At 44.9% G+C, this 5,429-nt stretch overlaps 1 long non-coding RNA gene across 1 annotated transcript; it reads left to right on the plus strand.

Moving 5' to 3' along the window:
* The first annotated feature begins 279 nt into the window (after positions 1 to 279).
* On the plus strand, positions 280 to 5,107 carry LOC144151308 (uncharacterized). The gene is made up of 4 exons (XR_013318844.1): positions 280 to 544; positions 1,424 to 1,700; positions 4,560 to 4,778; positions 5,007 to 5,107. It is a non-coding gene; the product is annotated as an uncharacterized LOC144151308 (long non-coding RNA).
* Positions 5,108 to 5,429: the final 322 nt, after the last annotated feature.

Here is a 5,429-nt window from a genome sequence, read left to right on the forward strand (position 1 = left end):
TCTTCCTAAACCCAAAGTAGTTCGTTTTCTCGCACCTCCTCTGTAGAGAAACCCGCGGTGAAAACAAAACCAAAACTAACTTTAAAACTTCTTTACAATTTAAATATATGTCAGTTATTTTACTTTTATTCACTTTTGCGTTTAAAACCTCAAATTTCAGTTATAAACACTTTTAAGACTTTGAAAGCAGGAAGTTAATTACCAATAACACAATTTTCGTCAAACTTAGAAATGCTGCTATTGCAGTCTGGCAACTATCACTCCCTTTTGTGTGTTTGTGGAGTTGTTTTTAGCCACTGTAGTTGGTTTTGTGCGGAGTGGTTGCTGGGGCGATTTGTGCAGTTTTATCTATTTCAAGCTTAAATCATAGTTATAAAACGCGTGTGTTGAACACGCGGGAACGGGAAGAACGATCATCGCCTCAACGATCATCGCGCGTCAAAGGTGGATGTCATTGCGTCCGAACAACAAAGTGTGTGGTGTCCTTGAAGGGGAAGACGAGCGTGAAGAAGGATTTTAGGCGGGAAACGTCGTTTCTGCTGGGGTGAGTACGCATTTTTTGTTTTTCTGTTCTTGCAACGGTTCTTGTTCGGAACGAGTTCTGGTGCTTATGGGCCAGTAATTCGGCAGACCCCCATCTCATTTGCTCTCAGAGCCTATACTTGTTTGGCGCCTTGGATTTACCAGTCTACCGTTTCCGCAGCCGTCAGCATCAATTTACGCTGAAGCTAGACCTTTGTTGCGATGCTCGCGCAGTAGAACGCGGCAGCTAATTATTTGACATCACGCAAGGCTCTTAAACACCTGGGCGTTTGTTTGTTATGTGTCTCTCAAACAGTGCCTTTGCGGCGACTGTTAATTCCGTGCAGTGCGCTTCGCAGCTATTACGCTCGCGAGACCGTCTGCCGCCGTCGCGACCCGTCTCGTGGTGTTCGGGCCGCGATATGCGTCGTGGTATGCGTGCCGTACTCGTGAAGCTCACATTCGCATACTTGGAAATTGAAGGTGAAATGCGCGCGCGTGGTCTCGCAGGGGCGCCTGCCCACTCAACTCTATTTATATTGGAGAATCGAACTCGCAAAGGCAAGCCAGGCATTGAAATGGAGGAGCCTCAACTAGTACTCACCAGTTCCGATTGAAAGCTAGGGATGCATATGGGCTGCTAGCAAGCGTTCCATGCAAATTAGCATAGCAGTGAGCTTTGCATATATCAGGCATACCCCACTCACAGAACCTGCGTGCCTAATAAATACATTACTGTGACCTAAATTTCAGTTTGGGTGTTGCGGGAATGTTCTTATTAGGGCCTTGGAGGTTACTCATTAACGATTAATAATCTGCTTAATGTAAGCATTCGTGGTTTGTGTGTGCTTTCCTTGTATTTCATCAAGTGCCACCACACTCACAGATTATGCACTTTCAGGTGCTGCTGCTGGCTGTCCGGGTTGGCTGGCTGGCTTTCAGTCCAATTTCAAAGGCTTTGCCAGGGCCCTCCGTGGCCAACTGACACTGCACCTGCTGTACCCAAGTACTGCCTGGCCTTTCCTTGGTGCTGGGTACGCTTTGCCGCCAGGAATAGTCGATCCTGCATCCATCATCTGGCCGCTTGGACCACCCGTTCAGAAGCCAGCGCATTTGCTCAACGCATCGGTCCAGGCACCGCTGCCACATCAGTGCACCCACTGATTATGTACTTTCAGGTTAGTTATTTCATGTTGGAACCTGTCATAATGTATACCTGTTAGCAGTGCTCTAGCCCCTGGTTATTTGAAACAGTTTCATGAAGCAGTGTTGTGCATTTTGAGTGTGTCATTGCTTAGCAGGGATATTGAAGCGAATCTGGGGCCAATGGCTAAAGTGCAAGAATAGAAATTGAACTGACTTTGAAGCAAGTATCCGTATGTAATCAAGCCAAGCAAACATTTAGGATTTTCGATATGGTTTTGAATTTGCAATACAAACTGGTGTGGAGCTACTTTCCATTTTAAGTAAGCTTACAATATTATCTACTTCAGATCATACTGTTATTAATCACACTATACCGAAAAGTACATACCGCAGTCTGTAGATTTTGTCGGCACATTTTTCGCAGTCTCTCATGACAGGCACTATTCTCAGTGATTGGAGGATAGCCGAGGTAGCACCAGTCTTTAAATCAGGGACGGTACTTCAGCATTAAATTTTCCTAACAAGCACCATACGCTAGGTCAGGGAACATTTCATCCACTCTCAAGTTGCTAATTATTTATAATATCACATTCGAATATCAGTACGGTTTTCACAAGGGTTACATGAGAATTTTTCGCGTACCCAAGCTGCAGCATAAGTGTCTGATTGATTTTCGATGGCTTCCCATCGATGAAACGGACCAAACATACCTCCAAAGAACAGAAACGTGCGATAAGGATTGAGCATGCGGGTGATTAAACAGCGCTTCCAAAAGCAGCGTACCACCGGGCTCATTCTGGCAAATTTGCCAGGCTCTAAGTCTGCGATTTAGCGCGACGACCCATTTACGGTGACACTCAAGCGACGCAGGAAATTTGTGCAGCCAATAGACTCCGCACATGCAGACACTTGTTTTGTCATGGTGCACTTCGCACAGTTCTTGCATGAGCACTTTGCGCTTACGCTGATTGTTGGTGCAGCCAGTAACGACGTAATCACGCCTGCCCGGACAAGTAGCTTCTGAACATCGCCAAGTAAAAGGCAATGACGGCAATTTTCCCAGAATTCCGAAAATAAACATCAATTGAGGATAAAAAGGTCAGGCGTCCTGCTGGCAGGACGAAACGTGGCCTTACAGGCAATGCCTGTCAAGCAATGCCTGGCCCGCCACCTTAGCGGGTTAGGAACAGAATTGATGGGCAAACGGGACACCTCTTGGAAGAATTAGACGTTCTCCTTAGGCACTGCTAAACTTGTTGCTGCTGAAATGCCAAATAAATGACGCCGATTTTCGATGCCGTTCGGGGCGTCTGATATTCACGCATGGCACGGAGCAACAGCGTGGGACTCAGCGTCGTCTGCTCGCCCCGCAGTCCGAAAGAATTGGTGGCACCCAGTGCAGGATGGAAATTCTTGTCTATCATGTCTGCTGCAAAATATGCCCATGTGGTCGAGATTTCGGCGCATGTAAAGATGCGCAGGTTGTCAAAATTAATACGGAGCCCTCTACTATGGCTCACCTCACAGTCTGTGTAGCGTTGGTGCATTAAACCCGAGAATCAATCAATTATAATTTATGCTTCATCTACATTGAAAAGAAAACACTTGAAAATCTTTGTCCCCCAGGTGGAATCTCTGTCACCGCCACTGTATGTAATTTTATTGCACTCTTACCTCGCAGTCGTTTCCACCCAGATCCTGTGCATAATCGCTCAGCATTGGAAGCTCAGGTGGAGGATGGTCATGCGCTCAACATACCAGAACACTGTCACTAGAGCACCTCTCAAACTCTCGTACTCCTCAAGAAGTGCGAAGCATGCCTGGGGGGGCACAGTAAAAACAGTGCCTCTTATCACACACCACCACCACATGAAATATCGTTGCAGCTTTAAGTGCATAAATTTTCCTTATTCGAGCCACAGTCATTTGAAGCAATGAAAAAAAAAATAAGGCAATCAGCGCGCGGAGATGACACAGACAGTGCAAAATTATCTTATCTGAGCCGCTGTCCACACCTGTCCAATTGTCACGCCAAGTTAGACCATCTTCAAGCACTGCCCTAGCATTTGCTTCAAGAGAAAAAAAAAACTCGCTGTGCTAGCATTCGTCGTGCAGCCTGCTTCGTGTCTGTGGTTGTAGGAGGCGTGAACAGCGCAGTGCGGAATTTCGAACCAAAAACAATGCTGGGTACTCCTTACGACAAGGCATTCGCAAACCCACAATCCTGCAGAAAGAACACCAGCCACACAAAAAGTTCCTGCTAGCACCACGCCGCAAACCACATTTCGCGTATGACCCTCGTGCACTGCTAGCCAATGAAAAAATGAAGGAGCAAATTGGCCTAGTTGTAACTAGGGTTCACTCTTTTCAATTTAAATAATTTAAAAAATCAATAACAGTCTGCTCATTTTATTTTGCTGAATTGGGTGCTAAAAAAAGGTCAGTTTTTTATGGATAGTTGCATGAGTCAGGGCAAGTCATCGTACTGCCTACTTTGTGTGCATTACAGCCATCTGACTATTTTAGCCACATAACCTTTCATCCAGATTGACCTAACAGCACCCAAATGGTTTTTTTTTGCCTTTCTACCACAAAGCAATACACCCACGGTGTACTGCAGTGGGCACTTGGCAAACACTTTAATGATTCTTGAAACGCTTGTTTAAACAAGCCGAAAGCATGTTGAGGTATGCATGTTCACCCATAAAAACTAAAAATATACATTTAGATTAAATCTATTCGAAAAGAATGTTTAGTGGATCAATGCCAAAATCTGTAAATGAATTACCGTAATATTCTGAGAAATTGTTCATGGGTACTCAAACTCTTCATTGTCTCGATCCTGGAGTTCATGTTGGTTCAACTGTTTCGGTTTTATTTTCTGCTCGCAGGTTGACATTGGGGGCGGTGTGCTAATTGAGAAGGGGTACCTGGATCAACTGGTGCATGCGTGTGCGAGTGGCCCTGGCAAATTTGCCACGGCTCTTTTGCGCCATGTCTTCACTCCGGAGGAGCTCAAGGGGAAACTCTCTTTGGAGGGAAAGGCAAAGCCCAGGGCGACGCTCCTACAAAGCCAGGGTTGGACCAGGTGCGGGTGAAGGCTGTGGTCGGTGAGTGCACATGATTTGCATTTAGAGTTCCAAGAACAAAGCTGTCATCTTTGTCAACTTGTAGCTAATCACCCGTTTTTCTTCATGTGCACAGTGAGATCAGTGCATCCCTTTTATGCTTTTTGGGAAAGTGTCTATTTTTGCACACTTTTATTACTAATTCTGCGAACTTGCTGAACACGTTTTCATTTTTTATAGTAAATCATAAATTCATTCTATCTCTTGCAGGCTACACGGGCCAGAAGTTTCCAGGTGTGAGCGCCAGTTACATAAAAAATAACCTATCATCGCTTTTGAATCGGGAAATAAAGTAAAAAGTGCACGCTGAACACCTTGTTTTTCTTTTTGCATGTCTGCATGAGGCAGAATTTTTAATCACATGACATACACTACTGCCACACCATAAACTCGTGTATTGGTGGTGCGATAAAATGTAGATTCTTGTTCAACCTACAATGATCGCAAAAACCTTTGAAAGTAATCGCAGCAGAAACACATTGAGCATTCGTGTAAAACTCAACAACATATCAACAGAAACGCATGGGGCACTCGTAAAAATCTCAACAAAATATCATCAGAAACGCATGCGGCACTCGTAAAAATCTCAACAAAATATCAACAGAAACACATTGGGCACTCATAAAAACCTCG

This window comes from Haemaphysalis longicornis, unplaced genomic scaffold (genome assembly GCF_048455015.1).
Source record: "Haemaphysalis longicornis isolate Haplotype H1 unplaced genomic scaffold, Haemaphysalis longicornis Haplotype H1 scaffold_888, whole genome shotgun sequence".
Lineage (NCBI taxonomy): Eukaryota > Metazoa > Arthropoda > Arachnida > Ixodida > Ixodidae > Haemaphysalis > Haemaphysalis longicornis.